This window comes from Lygodium microphyllum, chromosome 7, assembly GCF_053477565.2.
Source record: "Lygodium microphyllum isolate KBCC chromosome 7, Lygodium_microphyllum_v1.1.10, whole genome shotgun sequence".
NCBI classification, from domain to species: domain Eukaryota; kingdom Viridiplantae; phylum Streptophyta; class Polypodiopsida; order Schizaeales; family Lygodiaceae; genus Lygodium; species Lygodium microphyllum.
In genome coordinates this window covers 78,552,971-78,579,067 of record NC_141141.1, presented here as the reverse complement: position 1 = coordinate 78,579,067, position 26,097 = coordinate 78,552,971, and the positions used below count along the sequence as shown (strand labels likewise).

The following is a 26,097-nucleotide window of genomic DNA, read 5'->3' as shown; positions in this document are numbered from 1 at the left end:
AGGATGATAAAATAAGACAGGAGATGAGTAAAGTTAGATGATAGGCTAGGGACTCGGGCTAAAGGGGGGGGAGACGGGCGAAAGAGCAACAGAGAGAATATTTGAAGTACGTTGGGAAGGGGTCGGTCAACAAAAGAGAACATTGTGTGTGGACTTTTCGCAGAGAGAGCCAGACCGCAAAAATATAAAGACAAAAAAGAGCCCCTCTTTCCATCTTTCAACGAGAGAGAATTTCAGCTTCCTCTCGCCATAGCCCAGCTAAGCTCTCACAGCTGCGACAGCCCCTTCAAGGTACCCCTCGCAACTGCATTTTTCTCGCTGGGTCGTGCTGCACCTTTGTAAGATTTCCTGTCGCAGAAGGAAAAGCTATCATTGGCCGGTTTTTTTATTAAATAAATCAGAGGGGTTTGGTGGGGGTCCTGTTTTCTTTCTTTTCTTGGTTTTTGCCCCCCTTCCCCCCTTTGTGGTGGTTTAGATTTTGTGTCAGGAGGTGGGGATTGTGCTGGGTGTGAAGCGTGGCTGGCTGATTTTCCTCCAATGCGCAGTGACAGAGGGCTGTGCATGATATGAAGTAACAGATGGTTGGGTATGATATGAAGTTCATGTCGCAGAAGCTCCTCTACTGGTCCATTGGCTTCAAGCAAAGAAGGCCCAGGCAGCTGTCAACATCATCGGTGAACCAGAGACCGCCTAGTGCAGGATCAAGAAGTCTGCTTGATATTAGTGACTTTTGACAGGTAAAATGCCAAATTTTCCTGTTTTTCTATGAAGACACAGGAGTCCATCTGGCTGTCATTTTATACCGAAGTTCATCTTTCAGAAGACTGAACATTGAACAGATTATGATATACTCGGTTACTGAGCGTTGTGTTTTGTATACTGAATAGCACTGAATTGAAACGTTGTCCTCCTCTAGCTTCTTCTTCCTGCCATTTTACAATTTTAAACTTTAAAACAAGCAATATAAACTTTGGGAAGCCAGGAATACCTCAGCAAAGGTCACCGTGAAAATTTTCAGTTTAAGGCAAGCGGAGATTTGATCATATGAGTGTCTCTGATGAAGTGAAATACGCAGTTCTAGTAAGTTCTTAATCTAGGATGCATCGTCTCTCTAAACTGAATCCTTCATGCTGCTCTGATGAGTTTTTGATATATCTTAGAGCTATCAAAGTGTATCAACATAAGTCTGAAGATTCTCCTGCAGTGTTACTTAACAAGGAAATGTTGATAATGTGAAGGTGTAGTTAGAAGCTCAATTTGTTTTTCTTGATTTGGAAACCACAATTAGAAGTAAAAAAATCCGTCATGTTTTTGAGAGATGTCTTTGTTGCTGTCCATATTTGATTGCCAAAGACTTTGAGATAGCACTATTGAAATAGATCATTAATGTTTATGCTGTGTACCATATGTAAATTTCTTTTGCTATATTTCTAGACTTTGAGTTTGCATGGAGACACATATTATTGCTTAAGCTCTAGAGTTGTTACCAGGTTCATGTAGGTATCTCCAATCGCCATGTGTTCCAATAAGAATATAATTACCTTTCTACCAATCTTTTTCTTATTATATTTGTATGATGCACTTTTGATATTAATTGAACCTTTTTACGAGTAGAAGATCGTACACTTTGCCTTCATCAAGAGAGGATTTGTATCTATGGTATTTGGAGGTGATCTATAAGTTGGTTACTTTGGTAGGACTTTGAAGGTTGGTCATTTTCATAATGTCATGCCTTGGGAACCCTAGTTTGAGTTGATGCAAGAGTTAAAGACTATATTTTTCATGGTGTATACTCCATAGGATATGAGGGATGTTATGCCCAATTGCTTGGATATGAACCTAGATGTGGGTTAGGATTCAGCCGTACGGTATCCAAATTTAGTTACCTATTATCCAATTGAACATGAACTTGGATGTGGGTTTGCCTTATTGTATCAAAATTGAGTTGTCATATTTTCCAAGTGCATGTTATACATCTAGGCAGCTTGCTCCTTTGCGGAGTTCATTAGATGTAAGTCTTTGTGGATTATTGTGTTTTCTTTTCTAGTTTGGCAAGGTTTTTGAGCTTTTTGGAGCATTGAGAGAACAAGACACGAGTTGCTGTCACAAGGACATGAAATTTTAATCAAGTGTGCAAAGGTGACTTGCACATGTGAAGTGCAAGTTGATTATTTCATCATGTGAACCTAGGATCCCAAGATATTAGTTGATGCCAAAGGCAAAGGTTATAATAAGTTATCCCTGACAAATACTAGGTGGTACCGATGTTAGATTTGGGTCTAGAACAATTTATTGGCTACTAATATCAGCGGTGACATTAGAGATTAAACATTAATCAATTATAAATTAATATCAGTCTAATGATCGGTAGACAAATTGGCCCAACCAATTCACCTATTGGTCTGTGAAATTATTTATTTGAGCAAAAAAAAAACTTATTTTAAAAAATCAACATTATGAAAATTAATTTAATAAGTTAGATAGTGCTAGGAAATGGGATTAAAAGGCTACTACTTGGTAAAACTTGCCTATGCAAGTGGGAAAAACGTTTTTGAAGTTAGGGGAGAGAGAGAGAGAGAGAGAGAGAGAGAGAGAGAGAGAGAGAGAGAGAGAGAGAGAAGGGGGGTCATTCTAGCCTTGTGGAAGCTACGAGAGAGACACAGAGAAGACTACTGTTGTTGCTACAATATAGTTGACGATCTTTTTTTTGATGTTTTATGGTTTTAGGAGTTGCATAATTGATCCAGACAAGATGAACTAATTGTTTGACTAAGTACATGAATGATTTAATCCTATAGCTGAGGCCCATCAACACCAAAATCCTCCCACCATAATGTTGCCCCAATCTTAAAACGGTTCAAAAGTGCATCTGAACATGTTGTCTATATTGTGCTAGTTGATTTCTAATTTTTCTCATCGTATCAAAATTAGTTACCATTCTCTCCAGGATAGTCCTCCAACTAGCTTGCACTTCTTTATCTTTCATTTGATAACTTAACCTGTAGCCTCATGACATCCAACCCCTTTGAACTTACGTATCCTCTGGATGGGCCAATTCCATTTGCTGATGCACAAGTCATGGATGGACTCATGCATTGGGCTCTAAATCCTCGAATCTCTCTATCGTCATGTCCATGGCCTCATAGACCTTGCCAATGCAGGATTACATATTGTCCACAAGCCTCAACAAATGCATTATTGGCTACACAGTAATATCAATGCGTTTTACATTGTACCAAAACACAACATTCTTTGCCAATTCTTTGCATTCTATCCTTGTAGTAGTGATAGCCAATGGTGGGTGAAGAAGTAAACTTGTCATTGATAAAGAGCTACCTTAGAGCACCACTACATGTGCTCAATTGACCCAACATAAGAAAATTGAGTGCAAACTGAGTTTTATAATATTTCAGCAGAATTTGGTCGGACTTCTTGCCGAACTCATGGTGTAAGAACTGATGATTCAGCATAAATGACACTATCAAATTTGCATTGTCAATGACAAGCTAAATCCATGGCAACCTTTCAATATCTTTTAACAAGTTGTTCAAATAGTGAGCTATGCAATAAGAGACAGTAATATGCAGATAGACATTTTGCAAAATAACACGTGCTGCCTTATTTGCGGACTCATCATCAACAACAAACCCTGGAACAAGATCTTTGTCAATAAACTCCACTTCATCTATCCACTCGATAGTAAGCATATTAGTTGATTTTCTTGTTCTCGAAGCATCATGAGATGAAATGAAGTGCATCTCACCTTGAGAGTAAGCAATACCCATGGATAGATATTTTGCATGAGTCACTTCTCATCCATGTGCAATGAGTGACACCATTCTTTTGCCATGCGCACCTGGCTTTCTCAACCGCTTGCTCCACCACTTGCCTTTGCCTTTCAAGCAATGTGGTATGCAAGGTCTGTGATGAAGGAGGAGTAAAGTTGGGGCATACTTCCAATCTTTTTGCACATTGCTTTAAAATATTATGACCTTGCAACATTGAATGCAATGTGATTATGAATAAAGAACCGTGTAATGACAACATCAACTTCCTCTTTTTTTTGAGGATCCCAAACAGCCTCAAGAGTGCATTGTTGCTTGGGAGGATCAATTGATGCTTGCCCAACATAGGCTCTTATTTCTAATGCATCTTGAATAGATGATGTGTGACTAGCATCAATACTAGATGATGCACGAGATACATGAGAGGTTGATGCTATTGCAAATGCAACAGGGTCAACAGCTAGTGGATGTGGTGCTTTTCTCATTGTAGACGAGGCCCGTAGCACTGCATCCTTCTTTGTGAGCTCTCTTCTCTTCTCGGGAGTCACATTGGGGTGCAATATTGCACTTCATACTCTTCAATATGCAAGAAGTGAGCTTAAACTTTGCTTGCCCCACTTGTGCGACGATATGGGCACAATTTGCACATCCATGCATGAGATCCTCCACCCCTTCCGAGATGCTCACCATGCACCTGATCCCACCAAGACCATGTGTCATACCTACTTCTTTTGCCATGAGTGGTTACCTTGTGCTTGGGATATCAATGCCATGAGATGATGAGGAAGATTGGAGAGAGAGAGAGAGAGAGGGTTGTGGCTGAAAGTTGATGTTTACTTGAGAATCATTGTTCAATCGCCAAGTCACAATAAGTGCCAAAACTCGGTTGTCTTGTTTGTCCTATCCAAGGTGAGTTGATAACGTAGGAGAAAAGAGATAAGTTGGTTCGTTTTTTTAATTGACAATTCATCACTCCTAAAGATAAGTAAGTCGGTTGCTATTTTAAATTAATGATTCAGTAGGCAAGTTTTAAACTTGACGATTCGTTAATAAAATAATTTGACTTGTCCGTCACTTTATCCATCATATCTCCCATCACTTTCAAACTTACCTATCACATTTCATGTCCCATCCCGTCACATTGTGGCGTAGATGAATGTGACATTGCTGTTTAAAGTGACACATCCCATCTCAGAAACGTCTCGGGGATGGTGTCTCAACGTCCTCATAGGTTTGTCCCGCACGTAACTTGTGACTATGCAAATTCAAAAGGCTAGCTAGTTAGTATCAAATTTGGGGCTAAATTTGTCTTAAAAGGAGTAGGGTGGACACCAATCCCTGAGCAAACCAAGGGGCATATTGGTTTGAAGGTTTGTTGTTCATTTATGATAGCAAGAGATACTTGGATTAGTGAAGGAATTTAGTAAATTTTAGCTGTACTCCATCCATTTGCTATTGAAGATAAATAAATACTGCAAGTTGTGCTAGTTCTGGGGCCAACATGCTGTCCATCGTCCAAGATTAAAGTAGTAAAGTGTGCATTTCAGTGTATGTGATTTATTTACTTGTTGTAATTATTGTTAAATCAGGTGATTACCAACCTCTTCAAGGAGGTTGGTTTCAATTGCCAAGTCACAAGTTACAAACTCATTTCAGATCATCATGTTTTCTTTTCTTAGTTTGGACAAGAGTTTTGAGCTCTTTAGAGCATTTGTACAGCAAGACGCGAGCTAGTTTGTCTCTCTTGGTGAGCAAGGAAGAATGATACTCTCTTGTTATCAAGCTTGCAGTAATTGGAAGTAAAATATGAGACCTTTTGGTAGTTTCATTAGCCTTTTCCTGAACTTAATTTTTTAAAATATAGTTGGAAGAATGAAAAGTCAAGAAGGAATGACAGGTAAGAGGTATTTGAATGAGACATATGAAATGTATAGACTAGATGACTCACTCACTCCAGACAAAGCTCTTAGTGTTACTTGTTGGCCGAATCATGGGACTCACGAGTAGAAGATGAACATAATGCTAATACCCTGTATTAGATCTTGAACATGTAAAGAGTACAAGTAACAAAGAGTTGAAGGCAATGTAAGAGTCTTGCATGAATAGGTTTGCCGCATTGTCTACATTGAGACAATAGGCAAGTTTCAACTCCTTGTCAAGGATTGCTTTCGAAGAAAACAATACTCAATCTCTATGTGCTTTGTTCTAGCATGAAACATTGGGTTCATAAAAGTAGCAAAGTAAATGTAGGTGAGTTTCTACACTGCTGTTGAAGCCCAAATGATGAAGAGTTGAAGACAATGGAAGAGCCTTCATGAAGAGGTTTGTTACATTGTCCATAATGAGACAATAGATAAGTTTCAACTCCTTGACTAGGATGCACTTGTTAGCTTGGTACATATTTGTTACACTCAATGTTCCTCCTAAGTTCTAGTGTGGACGCATCCTTCTCCATGGGCACTTTTTACCTTCTAGCTAGAGAAGGATTTTTTTCCTTGTGTGAATACCCATCAGTGGGTGTGGTACTTAGTACCTTAGGGATTGTACTTTCATATCATTTACACATAGTGGATGTGACATTATAGCACTTCTCTCTCATTGTTCACTTGTTCACTGTGAGTATGTATATGTGTGTGCTGCTCAAACCTAACCTAATAGTGGTATTAGAGTATATCTCTTTTCAATCACCGTTGCCATTGGCTTAATCGCCATTAATTCTTGAACTCTGTGATTATTGCTTTTCAATCACCGTTGCTACTGGCTTAACCGTGCCATTCAATCTCTTAAACTCAGCGATTGCTGCTTTTCATGCATCTGTTGCCCTTTGTGTGTTCATTGAAGAACTGATCACTCCAACTTGCTGGAGTTCTCATCTCGATTGTGCAATCCTCCGAGTGAAGGTCGACATCTTGAGTAGTTAGCTCATGCAGCTTGGTCAATGCTACTTGCTCAACAAACAGTCGCCTAGTCATAGATAGCCTTGCCTTGTGTGATGATAGCTTGTGTCAAACATGATAGTTGTCGATCGCTTGTATGTTTGTCTCTTGCCTGTTGCTAGCTTGTGGTTTGACTTGCTTGTGCATGATATTTCCATTTGATCCCTTGATAGGCAGCACACATTTTGAGAACTTAGTTGATAAGACGTGTCAGCTTTGCCATGTCATGCACTTGATGCCTTGTTCCTCTTCGGCAGCCTTGACATCAAAAAATTAGTATTTCATCATAACCTTGTTATTGCTCAGCCTTAATTAGCATTAAACCCTCGTTTGTGCGTAGCCTCTTAACAAGCACAAAAATTTAGGGATTTTGTAGTAGTCATTAATTTTCTCCAAATTTCTTCAAAATTTTTGGGTGTTTCTGCCTAAAAACCCCAAATTTCATCAACAATTTGGGGATTTTGTGTTTAGTGTTCAAAATTGCCCAATATCATGCCAAAAATTTGGAGCTCTTGTGAAACTTTCTCAAAGTCATCGACATTGAGGCTAATTACACCTTCTACATTAACATCAACTGAGATTGGAGCCTTTTTATAGCAGCTAATTCTTCCTCACCATCATCAATTTTCTGAAAATTTGTAAGCTTTTTGGTCTTTTCGTTGCTTTATTTTTGTGTTGTTTTTGCCTTTGTACTTTGGATAATAGTTGGTGACAAATACTAGCAATTTGCAGCAAGACATGACATGGCAAAATGATTTGCTCAATATGTTTGGAGACTTCCACAAATTGGATGGCACTAGTTATCCCATGTGGGTGTACATGATGAAGCATGTCTTAGTAGCCAAGTAGCTTTGGGGTTATATATGTGGTTCAAAGGTTAGACCTGTAGGCGTGGCTACACAGAATGCTATGAGTTGCTTGGCTACATAGAATGCTATGGTTTCATCTAGCTCATCCATTGTCACTAGTGGATCTTTCGCTCTAGTCCCTGTTGTAGCTCCCATTGTAGATCAATTGAGATGGGGTGGGCATGATGCCCAAGCTCATGCTTTGATTGCACTCTTGTGTAAAAGACAGATTATCCCACGTATTCGATCGTGCACAATGGCCAAAGATGCTTGGGATCATAGTACCTTGAAACAACGTTTCGGGGTTGCCGAAATGGATGGACTATTTTGGACTGAAACGGAAATGGTAGATTGGTGTTTCGGTGTCCTACGGTCCGAAATAGACAGTGTATTGCGGGTTATCCAGGGAGAAAACACGGGCTTCGGGTCCGAATTGGGATCGTCTCGAGTCTCGACTCTCCTCAGTCTTGCAGGCCGCATTGAGCACTCCTGCTCCCTTCTCGTTGTCCTCGTTCTCGTTCTCCTCCTCCTCCTCCTCCTCCGCCTCCTTCCTCTTCTTTGTCCTCGTCCTCGTCTTCTTCTTCTTCTTCTAGCTAAAGGCTAATCATGGCACCGGAACCATATTGGAGGCACGTTACTCCAATCAAGGGATATGAGGGCTTCGGCGGATTAAAGAAGTGGCGGTGCAACTATTATGGATTGGAGAAATTAGGGAGTGTAATGTGCGTGAAAGGCCACTTGACATGCGTTTCCAACAAAGATATCAAACCTTGCGTAACTGTGCCGACAAAAGTAATAGTAAGTCTCCATCTTTGGCGCCGAAAGCATATGGGCATTGAGCTAGAAGAGGATGAATCCTCTCATTCAACACCACATCGGGCTAATGAAGCACAAGTGGGGCAAGGAGAGGCTAGTGGGTCTAGTGGCGCTAGCCAAATTGGAGATGTTAGTGTCCATAAAAAAGAAGTGTATTCATATCCGTATCGGGTCAAAGTGCAAAAAGGACCTTGTTGCCATCTTCTAGTGGTGGTGTGCAAAAGGGCTCCTTGCTTGGTGCAAGTGTTCATGTAGGAATTCATGTGAAGAAATACTTTGACATAGAAACACAAATAACAATTGTATGACAAAGCATAGACTGATAAAAGAACTTAGTTAGGGTTAGGGTAACTTAGAGACGATGAACACAGAAAATAACTGAAATGATATAATTGTTGAATTTACAATGCTCATGTAGCTCATGTAGCAAACACATTATGCAGTGAATGAATGTTGAACCTCGAACTCCTGTATCTCAAGGATTAGGCTAAGGGTAATGAGTTGGAGAATGTCGTACTTTGAACGGATCCCAAATCACAGCAAGGCAGCCTCCGGATGTCGAACACTAGCAAACGTAGCAGCGAGAAGCTGGATCTAATACAGACGGCAGTGAGGAGAGAGAAAGACTAAAAACGCAAGCTGCAGGAGAGAAAACTACCAAATGGAGGCAGAACAGCCTGGGATAGCCTGTAGGAGCTGGCGATTGTTGGAGGAGAGAGAAAACTGCCAGTCGACAGGTAGGACAATTGGGCGACAGCCTACAAGATGCAAATGTAGGGCTGTGATGATGTGGCAAGTGTACATCAGTAGGTTTGTGTAGGAACAACAGTCGCCTGACTAGAATCAACTCCAAAGTGTGTGAAGAGGGTTGGGGATCAGGTGCCAACTCATGTAGACAGCAATGGACAGCTTCGGCTGAGATGTCCTTTGCGAACGGGGTGTGGGCAACAAGCTGAAACACCTGAAATCTGCAAAAACGAGATCGTAGATTGAATGGAGAGCAACGTACGTATTTATTGAAAGTTTGGGCTCTTCCAAGTGGGTTTGTGCTTATGGGACACAAACTCTCTAGGATCGCATTTCTTTTAAATAAACCAGGCTTCTTCGTTAGTTAAGCAAGTTTTGAGGTTGTTTAAGTAAAGCGAATGCATTTTTAGCTCAACACTTCAGAGGTAAGCAATTGTGGAGGCAACCTAGGAAACTCACACACTTATTTATTCGGTGTACTATCCCTTTCAATGTGGCCACTACATCAATTAAAGAAGACAATCAAGGCAATGAGCCACATAGGGTGTCAGTGGGAAGGCCCATCTGCGGATGCATTACGCACACAGGAGCTTTGAAAGGAGAAAGCATCCATAGAGACTCAATTGGAGCCTTGAAAGGAGACATGGGCAAAATGTGGATGCACAATATTATGCGACGGATAGTCGGATACGTGCTGAAGAAATGTTTATAATGTTTTGGTGCCTTTATGTAAAGGCACCATGTTCATTAAGGCCATCGATGCCTTTGCCTTAAGTCTTACCGTAACAGGAGCTTTCATTTGGAAGCACATGCGACAAGTCGTCATGGATGAGGAGTTCAAAATGTGGTGTAGATGGTGATAGATAATGGAAGTAATTATGCGTCTATGACACAAATGCTTAAGGAGGAGTTTTCTAGCATAGTATGGACTCCATGTATATCCCATTGTCTTGACTTGCTTATTGAAGATGTTGAGCAAATATCTTGGGTGGATGACATTTTTAAGACAACAACAAGTATGGTAAGATTTGTGAAGAAGAGAATATCTGTTACAAGCATGTTTTGAGCCAATAGCACACTTCAGCTATTGAAGCCCTCTACCACTAGGTTTGCTTATATGTATATTGTATTGGAGAGGTTGATATGGATTCATCCAAATTTGATATGGACCATTGCATGCTAGGAATGGCTCGCATGGTGTGAGAGAGTCTCCAAAGGCTCTTGCTTTCAGGCGGAATATTTTAAATGAGTGTTGGTGGGTTGAGGCAAAGGCATTGGTGAAAAGTCTCACTTCTATTTACATTGTATTGCACATAATTGATATGAGGGGGAATACTTTGGGCCTTCTATATGAGTGTATGGATAAAATTGACAAGGCCTTACTTTACAACAACTTTTTGCCCCAGGACAAGTAAGTTCTTGTTTAACTTTTACTCATGTAATTTTTTGGTGTTAATGATTGTTTGATGATTGATCATTATTTTAACTTCTAAGTTTTTAACTAATTTTTATCTATGACCCATCATCCTTCGCTTTGAAGGATTGATGAGATTCGTGCAATGTGGAATGCACGATGGGATTGGTTCCATAAACCAATCCATGTTGTCGCACATATCTTGCATCCCCTGTGGCGCCGTGAGGAGCAGTACACTAGTGAGGAGTTAGAGGAGGGCTTCATGGAGTAGATGAGGCGCCTCACAGGGGATGATATAGATATGATGAGGAGAGTAGAGGCTGATTTGTTGGCATTCCGCAATCATTCTCTTTATTTTGGCCGAGATTCACAACTAGGCTGCATATAAAGCATTATTTGCACATACAACGAAACTCCCCTTTTTTACATTTGCATATGATACAAATAGGTCACAAAAGGACATTATGGGTTTGGAAAATACCGTATCCTACTATTTTCAGCCACTACTAGACTATGTTTATGTGAAGAAGGATTATATGAACAATACATAACAAAACATAAGATTGATCAATATCCAAGCTTGCTAAATGTGTTGTTGCATCCTTCGCACTTGCTGAATTTTTAGCAACACTCATGCTTGATTGTTTCCTCTTTTCACTTGCCATTGAACCTTGATCGAGAAGTTGATGAAGCAGAGCCTCAACCTCAGCCTTGGCCTTTGGCTCTGACTCTACCTATGATATATGACCATGTATGGCCCTCACTCTAACCCTCCTTTGTGCACAAGTCTTATACGCCAGTGCCGATAGCTCCTCATAGAGCATGGAGTAGATATCCCGCTCCTGTGGTATTTGTGGGATGTCATACATATTCTCTATATGAATCTTGTCAACATTTGCCTATAAAGGTGAGATATATTATATGAGAGAAGATTCAACATGTTCAATGTTTATACATATTACAATTTATAATTCAACTTTCAAGAAATGCCAAGTGTTAAGATTAAAAAGTTAATTATCTATAATACTAATCATTACTAGTTTACCTGTGAAGGCTCAGGGGATAGAGTGATCCTCTCAAGAAGTTGGAGATTGCAATAGCAAAACACTAAACGCTCCAGCTGGGCAGTTATGAGCTTGTTTCTCTTTTTGATGTGGAAGAGGACCCACGTGCTCTAGCTCCTCTCAGCAGGTTGCCCTAAACTACAATATTGCGAGAGGATGTGAATGGCAATGCATTTCTATTCAAATTTAAGAGATTGAGGTTAAGTAATTGGCAATTGCTACTATGGAAGCCGCAAAATCAACATATAGGTGGGCAATAGATTATAAAACCTATTACCTAGGTTGTATAATGCATTAGAGAATCAAGATTCAAAATATAAAAGTCACCAATCACATACCAAAGTAGGAGCATAATTCCGTATTTCTCCCACCAAGAGACAAGCTGAAACTATGTCTCTTATTATTGTAGTAGATGGGAAAACTATCATGCTTGAAAAGGTCTTGTATGTGTATGGAATAAAGAAAAAATTGCACTCAGTTCAGCTATTGCATGTGCTAGTTTGGTGGCTAAATTCCACATGGATCGATGCAGTGTCTATGATTATAGTGATGGGGATGCCCTCATTGTCATTGGTACATTGTACGATGGCCTCTATCAGCTTGATTTATATGAGAGGAAAGCATCAAAGGATGCATTACCGGTTGCTGCCACCATTGTGGATGACATTGAGTTATAGCATGCTCTGTTCGGTCATCTTAATAATGGTAGTTTGGTTCACCTAAGAAGCAAAAATATGGTGCTTGATCTCTCTCATTGAAAGCACCTACTCATAATGTATGAGAGAGTTGTGTGCTGGGCAAAATGCATCGTGCTTCGTTTCCCAAAGGCAGATCTATTTGTGCTGATCAGCATTTACAGCTTGTGCAAAGTGATGTTTGTGGACCCATGTATGTCAAATCCATTGAAGGATACTTGTACTTTGTTATCTTCATTGATGACATACTTCTCATTGTTGGATATATGCTTTGAGCCACAATTCAGAAGTGTTTGCATGTTTTGAAACCTTCTTGGCCTTAGCTGAAAATGGTAGTGGATACAAGCTAATTACACTCTATATTGACTGAGGGGGCAAATACATGTCATGAGTGCTTAACTCTTTTTTTGCTGAAAGGGACATTTCACAAGACTGTACTATACCTTACACACCTTAACAAAACAATGTGGTTGAAAGAAAAAATTGCACTTTGATGAAAATGGCACGTTGTATGCTTTCACACAATAAGTTACCTCTAAATTTTTGGATTGATGCTATTGTATGTGGAGTGTATGTGCTAAATTGTAACCCCACTAAAGCATTGGCTGAATGTATGCCTTATGAGGCTTGGAATGGTTGGAAACCAATGGTGTTGCATATTTGTGTCTTTGGTTGTTTGGTATATGCTTTGATGCCATAGATACAAAGAAATAAAGTACAAGACAAGGTTGTCAAATGCTTTTTTATTAGTTGCAGTGTAGAAAGTAAAAGTATCGCTTATTCTAACCCTCCACAAATAAGATTTTTGTTAGTGGAGATGTGGTATTCGCTGCACATGTTGGTCAGCCCTTCATGGATTGCAAAAATCAGCCCAATGAGGGACCTATGGATATGTTTGACAGTTTGTGCTTCTTTAGCATGCATTTTCAGCCAGATCCCAACATACTTAGGGGACAGATCACTTTTGTTGGTTGTTGTGCTGTTCTCATTATCCTTTCTTTGTATATGTTCCTCTATCTTGTTTGAATTGTTTTCTTTCTGCTTGAAATGTTGGACTCTTTTTGTTGGGTTGTTCATCTTAAGTGCCTATCTATTTCTTTCCCCTTACTTTATCTTCTCAACATCTCATTTACAATGGCTTCTCCATATTGCAATACTAATGACAAGCTTAAATGACTTGACTATCTAACCTTGGAGTGTTGCTATGAAAGTATGGTTTATGCATAAGTGACTCTGATACATCATTTTAGGATGCCTTGGATCCTTGAAAGCCATCTCATCTTCAATCAGATTGAGATGGGGACAGTTATGAGAAAGCTGTCCTCAATTGGGACAATGCGGATGCTAGGGTATATACTCAACTCATCTTTGATGCATCTTGAAGTAAGTCCTTCTAGCGGTTGCCTCTTGTGGATCTCCAAAGATGTTGGAAGTTTCAACTTATGCAGAAGGCTCCGTCGACTATGTGAGGTGGGGCTCCCTATGGCAAGTTATATACTATTGGGTTTAAGGTGAGTAATATGATTCAATCATTTATTCTCATGATGACATAGATCTAAGATTAGCTTCACAATATGCAGTATGCCTCTAAAGTTTGATGGTGTTGTCAATGCCTTATGAGCTGAAACATCAACAACACTTTGAAGTTTTTATCATATGACTTAAATGTTGCTTGATCTTGAGGTTGCTTTGCTTTTATGGGAGAGATTACCATCTTGATTTGGTGGCAATCTTTGGATGCTTTTGTTGCTTCAGTTTAGAGAGGGGTGACAAGCAGAAGAAGAAAAGTCAATGCTCCTATTGTGGTCATTGATAAGAAGGGGTATCTCCGAGAGGACTATAAGAAATTAGTAGCATTGCCAAAGGAGGAGGAGGAGAAGAAGAGTAAGGACTCCTCCAATGAGTTGTTCTTAGACCTTGACTATTGTGTGCCAAAAGATAAAGTTTGATTGCCCAAAGCCTGCAGGGCTTTTACAACCATTAGCAATCTTGAGCTAACCTTGAGAAAGCATTGCAAACATTAGTTGGGAAAGCATTGATATAGATTTCATTTTTGGCTTGCCAAAATTAGCAAATGATAATGATGGCATATGGACTATTATTAACAAGTTCAACAAGTAGGCTCATTTTATTGTAGTTAAAAAGACTATTTGTCAAAGAGTTGAGATCAGGTGAAGGAATCTCTTCTAACCTTCCAAACATTGTGCATTTGAGGAAATGATACAAGTTATCGAGTAACAAAATTGTTGGGGGATTAAAGGTTGCCTATGCCTAGTGATCTATATTTACTTATACTTACTGCTCGTACACTTGTACATTGTAGGTAGCGATTGCCCATCATTGTCACTTTATTATTTATTCTTACTATGACAATAGAATAATAGAAAGGCAAGTCACACATTGTGATCGTGGGAGTTTCCACATATTGTCTTGCTCTCTCTTGCTTGAACCCGATAGCTCATTTCTTTCTTGCTTTTGCTTGTGTTTCACTCTGGCTCCACCTTTCAACTAGTATTAGAGCAGGCATACAAGAAGCTTCATGGACATTGCATTCAGCCCGTGAAGAGAGCTTGACTTATAGCTTTTATGGTAGCACCATTTTACTCCATTTTGAGATATGGATTGGCTTCCCTATCTTCAATACTTGTTCAAGGCTAGTCGAGGACCTTTCCAAGGCTTGGTTGAGCCTTGTTGAGTGCTTACTGGGCTACCATTAGTCTCTTTTGGCGAGCTCTCTTTGAAAATTTGGATACAAACCTCATTTATTCTTATTTTTATCATCCTTAAACAAATGGTCAAAGTGAGATTGTCATTTTCACAAAATTGGATATGTTGAAGTGCTATTATTATGCAGCTAATCAATAATAGAAAAAGTATTTGTCTTTGGTAGAATATGTCTACAATAATACAATTTATACTTCTACAAGTAAAGCACCCTTTGAGTTCATATATGGAAAAACGTACTTACTACCTATTCCTAAAACAAAGAAGGAGATTTTCATGCCAATAAATATATGCATGATATGGATATAACTTTTACCCAAGTTAGACGAACTATTCAAAGATCTCAAGAAAAATAAAAGAAAGTAGTAGGTAAAGTATAGAAGACACTTGGTTTTACAAGAAGGAGATGGGGGGTGGTTGAAATTTAACAAAGCTTGTCTAAGAAACTCTAATAAGTCTTCATCCGAAGTCACTAAGCTTGTAGTAAGAAATTATGGCCGTTTGAAGTCATTGAAAATATTAATGATGTTTTTTATAGGCTAAAACTTCGAGAGCATAGGAGAATTTACAATGCTTTTTACATCCATCTTTTGAAGCCTTATGAAGAATCCCCACCATTGGGACTTGTAATGGAGGATCCTCCTAATGTAGATGAATAGGAAGATATACTTTAATCACAACAAATAGTTTTTCATATGATTAGGAAATGAGGAATGAATATTTCTAGAAAGTTTCTTTTGAAAATTAAAAATTACTCTCATTTAGATTCTAAATGGATGCTAGAAGAGTATTTTAAGACTATCTAAAAATACTTGTAAGATATGAAGAAGATGAAGGATTTAAAGAACTTTAAGCAGCTTGTTGAGGACATGATAGATTTCACGAGGGAGGGATGTAATCAACCTTTTGTATATCAACTATTACTAAGATGGATTGACTCAAAGATTCAATTAATTTAATACTTAGATATTTGTATATTGTTTGAGTATTTAATAAATTCAGTTAAATGTTTATTTTCATATAAGGGTGGCCAATGGCCAGAATGCCTTGTAACTATATTTGGGTTGTCATTGATGAGATGTCCAAGAGAAATCACAAGTTTAGTTGGGCAGTTAGATTGACAAGAAAGCCTAGAAGACTAAGACTTTCTTCATTAGAGTGGTCACATTGACTAGAAACCTGTATAATGAGTGGTTTTAGAAAGCGAAACTAGATGCTCATGACCACAAAGAAACAAACCATGAACTAGTGAAGCTATACAATTGCTTATGATTAAAGAAACAAATCGTGAAAAGGTAAAGCTATATAATTGCTTATGATCAAAGAAACAAACCATGAATTGGTAAACCTATAGAATTAAGCTCTCTAGAATCTAAATTTAGTGACTCCTAAAAGTTATGAGGCTAATATTTTTGCAAGTTACTCAAATGGAAATTCCGTTGTGTCAAAAGCTTCAGAATTATGCAAGGAATAATTTTGTTTTTAGTAGCTATGCTAAATTCTTAACCATTTGATACGTTCTTAGAGTAGAAGGTTTTTAATCTTCTTTCTTTAGAAAATTGACATGTGGCATTTAGAATAGGACTCGTATCATTTTGAAAGAGACAAATGTGTTAGCGATCAGAGCCAGTCGGACTGCAGTCCAGTTGGACTATACAGTCGGACTGCCACGTGGCAGTCCGACCTGCTTCAATACAGTTGGCTGTCGACCTGCAGTTATTTGGCGCCCAGATTCTGGCTATTTATAGCCAAGTTTTCAGGGGTCTGCCTACACACTTCTGTACACAGGTTACAGGCTGGAGATACGTGCAGACTCCGTCTCTGTTCGCAGATTTCAGACAGGAGATCGTGCAGACTGCAGCGGACTTCGAGGTGAACAGCAGGTTGCATCGTCGAGGTGGAGACACGCAGTCCAGCGCATTGCACCCGTGTATATATATTCATATCTTTGTATACAGCAGATCTTCGTCTTCCACTGTCTCTTTCTCTCTCCTCTCTGCGTTCTCTCTCTTTTAGTCTTACGCTTCCGCACCGCTGCACTCTGACATGGTATTAGAGCAGTGTAGAAGGGCTGACTGAGTGAAGAACCAACCTGAAGAGGAGTTTCCATCGCGACACAAGGCTGAGTTTCCAGCGTTCGAGGGCGAGCAGGAGGGCTGCGTCTCGGAACAAGGCTGAAGCGAGCGTGGGCGCGCGGGAAAGGAGTCCAGGTGGTGGATTTGCTGCTGTTTACTGTTGTTTGACGAGGAGGAAGTTTGAGTTTTCAGCTTTCAAGTGCAGGTTTTGCTTTTTCATCGCCTCCGGCGGGTGAAGAAGTTTCGGGATGCGGAAGAACCCTAGCAGGCTGCGTTTTCACTGTCAGAGGGGGTTGCTTTTGCGTTTGTAAAGGCATTACAGGCGAAGATGTCTACAGAGATTGACTTGGAGTTCCAGACGATCATGGACCGGAAGGTGCCTGTGTTACCAGCTCTTCCCGCAGATCAGAAGCTCGATGGCGACAATTACCGCATTTGGTGCATGATGATGTTGGCCATCCTTGAGTCCTATGATTTGACGGAGCTTGTACAGGAGGAGATCGACCGGCCCTCGGTGAGTGATGAGTCTAAACTCTCTTCCGATGCTCGTGCGGAGTTGGCCAAGGCACAGTCTCACTGGGACAAACTGAATGCCAGGATTCATTCCTTTCTTTTTCTGTCTTGTACTACAGCCGTGATAGCCCACATCGAGCACTTGATAGTGGCTCGGGAGATATGGCTGGAGCTTGATCAGATGTATAACCAGATGACCTTTATGAAGCGGGTTTCTTTGGAGGTACAGATGCGGACCTTGTCCGTGAAGAAGTCTTCTCTGTTGCGGGAGCACATCAACAAGCTTAGAGAGCGTCAGATGCAGGTTCAGAATGTAGGGAAGCCAATTTCCTCCGAAGACATGGCGATCACACTCTTGTCCCAGTTGCCGCCATGCTTCGGTACTTTTTACTCCGCCCTTATTGCTTCGGGGCGAGAGTCCACTCTTCGGTGGAAAGAGTTGGTTCCTATGGTCCTGGACCAAGAGAAACAACTAAAGGGATAGAATGCTTCCAAGTCGGAGGCACTGACAGGTCAAGCCTCTTAGAAGAAGGGGAAGGACCAAAAGAAGAAGAAGAAGGGGGATAACAAGTCAAAGAAGGACAAGGACAAGGACAAAGAATCCACATGCCATATTTGTGGAAAGACCGGCCATTGGAAGAAGGATTGCCCTAACAAAGACAAGAAGGACACCAACAAGAAGGATACGAAGGATTCTGGAGCGGTGGCTGCACCCTTATCAGCTGCGTTTCTTCATCTCGTTGTCATTGAGGACTCTACACCGAATGCTTGTGATGCTGCAATGACAGCTCCCCAGGCTCGAGAGTGGATCGTTGACAGTGGTGCCTTCCGGCACATGACTCCATTAGATGGTGTTACCCAGTTGTGACCTTCGCGTGGGCAGATTCTCATTGGAGATAGCTCTTCGGTGTCTATTGCAGGATGGGGTGAGATGCAGCTTATTCCAGATGGACGTGGTGGTACCCATATCTCAGAGGTCTTGCATGTACCAAGTTTAGGGTATCATCTACTGTCAGTTCATAAGATTTGTTCCCTTGGACTTATGGTGGAATTTGACAGCAATTCGGTGCGAGTCCTTGATTGTGGGTCACGGAAGGTTCTCTCATCAGGATATGAGAAGAATGGCATCTACAAATTGAAGTCTTCTACCGCCCTCTGTACTCTTTTTCTTACCTCTTAGACACAGTTAGAGCTATGGCATGCTCGATTTGGTCACCTCAACTATGATTATCTTCGGAGGGCGTCACGTGGACAGCTTGTTCGAGGGTTGCCGGACATAGTGGTGAGCCAGCAGCCATGTGTCTCCTGCATTTGTGGGAAACAACATAGGGATGCGATTCCCAACAAAGCTTCGCGGCGGTCTACTTCACCGATGGAGCTTGTATCTACGGATCTTTGTGGCCCTATGAGGAACGAGTCCTTGAGAGGGAGCTCCTACTTCATGCTGATCGTAGATGACTATAGCAGGATGACATGGGCCTATTTCTTGGCATTGAAGTCAGAAGCTTTCTCCCACTTCAAGGATTGGCTTCTCTTTGAGGAGAACCGATCAGGCCGGAGATTGAAGACGTGATTCGACAAGGGTGGTGAATTTGTTTCTAATGAGTTTGCTCGTTTTTGTGCAGATAAAGGTATTGACCAGGAGTTTGCTAATACCAACACTCCTCAAGAAAATGGCATTCTTGAACGGAAGAACCGAAGTGTGATCGAGATGGCGCGCACCATGATGGAGCACCGACAGACACCTCAATTTCAGTGGCCGAGGCTGTGGCTACTGCAGTCCACATCCTTAACCGATCCCCCACTTCGGCCGTTGATGGGATGACACCTTTTGAGGCTTACTTTGGGACTAAGCCCGATGTTTCTTATTTTAGGGTTTTTGGGTGGGATGCCTATATTCACATTCCCAAGACTCATCGTGATAAATTTGAAGCAACTTCCCGAAGACAGGTGTTTGTTGGCTACAGCTCTCAGTCCCAAAGCTATCGTTTGTATGATCCCGTCAAGCGGGATGTGTACACCAGTCAAGATGTGCGGTTCATGGAGGTTCCGGCCATAGCAGCGGGTGAAGAGCATCCCGTTCTGGGAGATCCAGGGGAGAGTTGGGCTCCCGCGACAGTTCCTTTGGAGCCCGCGCCTTTTAATTCTGATTCTGTTTCTGATTCAGAGTCTACTGTTCCACCAGTCACCCCTGAGGAGTTACCACCGGTGGATATCCCAGAATCTTCCGCTGATGGAGAGAGAGGAGGAGAGGTCCGGCCTCCTCGTTGGGCCCATGACACACTCCGTGATTCAGGGATCGAGGGGGTCCCTGAGGGGTGGGGACCGCAAGATGGTCCGCGGCGGTCACGGAGGCACCAGGCACATTCTACGGAGCTTGTTTGCTCTAACTATTGTTTGATGACTCGTGTTATGCAGGATCGAGAGCCCACCTCCGTGAAGGAGGCTTTACAGTCCGCACCATGGAAGAAAGCTATGGAAGCCGAGTCGGAGGCTATTGAGAGGAATGGCACTTTGGTATCTCGTGCCTCGCTCCCCGAATAAGAAGGTGATTGGCGTCAAGTGGGTCTTCAAGACCAAGTATCTTAGCGATGGTTCTTTGGACAAGTACAAGGCTCGCCTTGTTGCTAAAGGTTTTGCAATGCGCCTAGGGATTGATTGTCATGACACTTTTGCTCCCACTGCTCGTATGGCGACTATTCGAGCTGTTCTTGCCTTGGCTGGCCATAGGAGATGGCTTGTCTACTAGTTGGATGTGAAGTCGGCCTTCCTCAATGGTGATTTGAAGGAGAAGATCTATGTAGAACAGCCTCCTGGCTTTGGATCTTCAGATGGGCTAGTCTACAGGTTGAAGAAGGCCTTGTATGGCCTTAAGTAGGCTCCGCGTGCATGGAACGAGAAGATTGATTCGTTCCTTCAGTCACAGTTGGGATATCGGCGTTCCAAGGCCGATCCGCAGCTTTATGTACACACTTCCGAGGCTGGTTGTGTGCTTTTTGTGTTGTATGTTGATGATTTGATTGTCACAGGTGATCATGCACAGAAGGTCAAAGAGACGAAGGCAGCTTTACATCAGACGTTCGAGATGACGGATTTGGGTCTACTCCATTTCTTCTTGGGCCATGAGATTTATCAGTCTCAGAGGGGGATCTTCATCTCTTAGCAGAGATATGTACAGGAGCTCTTGGTTTCTTTTGTGATGGAGGATTGTCGGACCATTTCTACTCCTATGGATCCGAATTGGAAGGCCATTTCCCATTCAGCTTCTCCCATGGCGGATGCTTCCCGCTATCGTCAGTTGATTGGATCATTGATTTGGCTCCTCAACACTCGTGTTGATCTTTGTTTTGCTGTTGGGCTCTTAGTCGGGTTCATGAGTGACCCTCAGACGGTGCATTGGCAGGCTGCCCAGAGGATACTTCGGTATTTGAGGGGGACATCTGATTTAGGGTTTCATTATCCAGCAGGCACAGGTGGTTCAGATCTTGTACTTGCAGGTTGGAGCGACTCGGATTGGGCCGATAATGTGGACCACTGGCGGTCTACTACAGGCTACTGTTTCACCTTGGGTGCAGGTGTTATCTCATGGAGTAGCAAGAAGCAGCCCACGGTAGCCCTTTCGTCTATTGAGGCGGAGTATCGGGCTGCGTCTTCCACCACATGTGAGGCTGTGTGGCTTCGGAGATTGTTGGAGGAGCTTGGCTGCTCCCAGACTCGTCCTACTTTGCTGCAATGTGACAATGAGAGTTGCATTGCCTTGACACGGAATCCTGTTTTCCATGCCCGGACGAAGCACATAGAGATCCAGTACCATTTTATCAGAGAGAAGCTTCTGGATGAGACCATCACTGTGGAGTACTGCAAGACGGAGGACAATCTTGTAGATTTGTTTACGAAGGCACTTCCCCAGGCTCTACTTTGGAGACATACCAGATCCCTCAGGCTTATGCCCCGCCCAGGCTCTGAGAGGGGGTGCTAGCGATCAGAGCCAGTCGGACTGCCATGTGGCAGTCCGACCTGCTTCAGTACAGTCGGCTGCCGACCTGCAGTTATTTGGCGCCCAGATTCTGGCTATTTATAGCCGAGTTTTCAGTAGTCTGCCTACACACTTCTGTACACAGGTTACAGGTTGGAGATACGTGCAGACTCTGTCTCTGTTCGCAGATTTCAGACAGGAGATCGTGCAGACTGCAGCGGACTTCGAGGTGAACAGCAGGTTGCATCGTCGAGGTGGAGACACGCAGTCCAGCGCATTGCGCCCGTGTATATATCTTCATATCTTTGTGTACAACACACTTTATACATCAGATCTTCGTCTTCCACTGTCTCTTTCTCTCTCCTCTCTCTGCGTTCTCTCTCTTTTAGTCTTACGCTTCCGCACCGCTGCACTCTGACAAAATGTCCCTACACTTATCATTTTGCTCAACACTTGTCATTTTCAGTAAACATTTGTTATTTGTAGCCTTCACATTTCACTTTTGAGCATCAAAGCCCCATACCTGTATATTGGAGATCTCTCTCTATATTTCCAGTAGGCTTTAGTGCTGAAATTCCAACTACATGCTTTGTACTCTCCTATCTATCACTCATCCAAGAAGCACTTTCTACTTAGCTCAATCAAGTTCAAGTTCTAAAGAAGAAAATCAGTTTGTTGCTTGAAAACAGAAATTAGGGTTTTAAAACTTTAATTTTTAATTGCAGCAAATCAGCGCATTGTATATGTTTCAGGCACTTGTCAAGAAAATGACTAACAGAAAAAGGCTTTGTACCATGTCAAGAAAATGCCAAAGAGACTAGAGAGACAGTAGGGTTTGTGGGGAGAAACACAGTGTGTGTATGGCAACACTAAGAGAGAACAGAAATGCAAAAACACAAGAACATGGTGATGATGCACTGAATCATGCTATGAGAAGAAAAGCTGATACAATGGAGCCAAAGCTCAATAAATAACTGCATTATTCTGTTTGAATCAAGCGGTAGCACCTATGGGAATTTGCATAGTGAATGGAGTGAAATATAGTTGCCCGGGTAGTGGGCTATCAAAGTAATCATTGGAAGGTGAAGGATAGTTGTTGGGGGAGGGAACCACACTCCTTTGATGCTGCTAGGGATGAAGAAGATGATGTCCAGTTGTGGAGGGAGCGAACCGCAATTCTCAAATGCTCAGGAGTGAGCTTGGATGCAAATGCAAGTACTTGTGTCCAGAATACTGAAAACCCAAACTATAGAAAGGTGACACTTGTATAGAAAAGGTCACCAGGTGGTAGACATTGTGTGATGATGGCAAATACAAATCGTAGTGACTCTCTGTGTTTAAAATTCAAGGTAGATGCAATCACCAACGAGATGGAGATTGACGCTAGGCGGAGGAATGCTGTCGCCAACCTCTAAAGACTAATGCAAGGCAAAGGGAAGGTGTCCGGACAGCGAAACGAAGGTGATGACATTGCATGGGGAGGGAGAGAGCTAATGCCCATGTGTGAATGTTGACATGAGACAGGGGGGAGCTCCAAAAAGCAAAACTTGATGATGAAACAAGGTGCCTAAAGCAGAGAAGAGGAAAGACGAGGGCAGCCACGAGCCATGAACCGCAATGTCCTCTTGAAGGGGTGTGAGGGCAGTGGAAGGGGTTGGTGAGAGAAGGGAAGGGTATCTGATGACGAAGGAAGAGGGGTAAAGAATGACAGAAGAGTGGTGGTAATCGAAGAAGGTGGTGATGAATGAATGAAGTGATCGCCTACTCATAGGTGTAAGCTGTCTAGGGTGGTGCACCACTGTGTAGGTGTCCATTGAAAAAGTGGCCAAAATGTGGACACCACCCTTTTTGGGGATGTTAGTGCAAAACCCTAAATGAATTGTGTAAAATAAAGAAATGGTTTCTCAATAGTACTCCGTCCTCGTGGTTTGTTTCAATAAATTCTTGTAAAGGGGGAGGGGCCAGTTCCCCTCTCAACATGGTGTCTCTCTCTCTCTCACTCCCTCTCACATACACACACACACACACTCTCTATCTTTTGAATTTTATGGTGGTAAATTGTTCAAGTGGGACAGCTTAAAGGATTGTTGTTTATTATGTATTTCAAGTGCTTACAAATGGCTCATGTGCCAAGAGCTAGGGAAACTAGAATTAGAGTTCATTTAGATCACTAAACTCATTTCTTAGTTTGGTGATAGGCATTATGTTAGTGTGTTTCTCAAAGTTGTTTAGTTCAAATTATGAAAAGAGAAATGGTGTATTCATTTGTCACTTTCCACTAATCTAGCTAGTTCTTCGTTGTTTTTGTTTCCTAGTCTTTAGCCATTCTTGTTGCATGGGTAATTCATCTATTGCTGACACTAGATTGATATAGGACACATTGCCATTGATAAATAAAATTAGAAAGTATTATGGCACTATAAACTATGCTCATGGCTGAAAATAATCCATCATGAATCTTGGTCATTAGTTTGGTGATAGGCATTATGTTAGTGTGTTTCTCAAAGTTGTTTAGTTCAAATTATGAAAAGAGAAATGGTGTATTCATTTGTCACTTTCCACTAATCTAGCTAGTTCTTCGTTGTTTTTGTTTCCTAGTCTTTAGCCATTCTTGTTGCATGGGTAATTCATCTATTGCTGACACTAGATTGATATAGGACACATTGCCATTGATAAATAAAATTAGAAAGTATTATGGCACTATAAACTATGCTCATGGCTGAAAATAATCCATCATGAATCTTGGTCAAGATACATCTTTGCACAACGAGTGTGATCCACAAGACCCAACCATCTCATTGAATATGGCTAATTGCAAGCAGAGTGGAAACTTCTCATCTACTATGAAAAACTTCCAATCAAGATTAATCCATGTATTTCTCTATAAACATGTTTAATGGCATTGTGTTTGAGTTGTGTTGAAGGCAAGCCTATATATGAAGACCAATACAAAGTCACCACCGAGCACTCACACATTGAGTGGGACAAGGAGAAGAGTGGTTTAGCAAAAGTAGGTTTTGATGATCAATCAACCTCATGTTGTAGTCCCAATAGACATGGTTGTTCCACCCAACCAAAGAGCATGTTGAGAATAAAGGTTGAGAGAGAGAGAGAGAGAGAGAGAGAGAGAGTTGTACCAATGCATGATAGAATAAGGATGGGAGTAGATTTCTGGTGCCCTGTTAATCTAGTGCAATGACACTATACTAAATAGGAGTTGGCGTGTAGCTCTTGCGTTGATTTTGAACTCTTGTTGCATCACAAAATAGCTTTCCAATGAAACTCATTTGCCAGCCAACCACTAGATTCACATTCCAAAATTACGCATTCGATTAATACTATGTGTGTGAACATGGTTTAAAAAAAATTCAATTCTTTGCAAGCTGTGTTTTTCTCTAGCCTTTGTACATTTATTCTCCAATCAAACCATGCATAACATTGATATCATCATTAATAGACTTGACGGGTTGCCATTCCTCAAGATTAGAGGAATAGACATTTACAAAAAGAAAAAAAAAGTCATAATAAAACTTGATACCGACTTAAATAAAAGAAAAGCATTGAAAATGAAATACTTACAATTTGGTCTATGCAATGGAAGACTTGAAGCTCCCAAGTTCAAAATGCAACACGAATTGCTATTGCCTATATCATTTGTGGACCTGAAGTGCTGCTGTTGACATTTTGCTGTTCTTGGGATTGTAAGCAGCAATAATTAGGGTTTGCATGTTGTGGTCTATGGCCGGTTGACTTGCATGCAACAATATAAGATTCAATTTGGCTCCTCGGGCTCTAAAATCAAGGGGCAAATCGAGGATATAGGTTGCTGATTACAGCAGATGATAAGTTATTCCAGATTTGTCAGGGATTGGGCCTTGATTTGTTGGAATTGTAGGAGATTTCAGTTGACGGATCTCAGAGGGACTTTGAGATCTCAGCATGTCTCCCACTTTCAGACCCTCAGCCTTGCTTTGTTGTAAAGCTCCATTTCTGGGCTAAATAAAAAAGAAATACTGCAAGGGGCACCAAGGTTTGGGGCCAGTCAGTGTTGGCTTGTCTTTTCTCATGCGGGCAGTCTAGCTCAAAGTTGGTAATGTGCTGAAGTCATTTATTTTATGTAAAATTTGCTTGCTGTACTCATTTGTAATCAGGGATCTACTCACCCTTTCTGTAAAGGAAGGCTGGCTTCACTATTATAGCATCAGCCTTCTTCATACTCATGATGGTGATCAGTCTCTCTTTCCTTCTTGCTATTGTGATCACATCTGCTGTCGCAGATTCTCTCTCTGGCTGTCATTATTTTCGCTTCTCTCAGTCAAATCTTCTCTATCCTTCCTTCTTGCTATCGTGATCACATCTGCTGTGGCAGATTCTCTCTCTGGCTGTCATTATTTTCGCTTCTCTCAGTCAAATCTTCTCTATCCTCTGTATGATGCTCTCACTGATCTTCCTCAGGGTCCAGTCTGTTCTCTTCAGCATTGTATACAGTCCTGGGTTCTTCATT

General features: G+C 41.4%; 1 protein-coding gene across 2 annotated transcripts in view; it reads left to right on the top strand.

The window, feature by feature from the left end:
* Nucleotides 1-133: 133 nt before the first annotated feature.
* LOC148033617 (bHLH transcription factor RHL1-like) overlaps nt 134-26,097 on the top strand; it is a 46,345-nt gene continuing 20,381 nt past the window's right edge. Inside the window, exons 1-2 of one of the 2 annotated variants that reach the window (XM_087681529.1) lie at nt 134-291; nt 546-737. The gene's annotated coding sequence lies outside the window, so the exon portion shown is untranslated. Of the gene's footprint in view, nt 292-475; nt 738-26,097 lie in introns of both variants that reach the window. The other variant, XM_087681530.1, reaches the window with a different exon arrangement.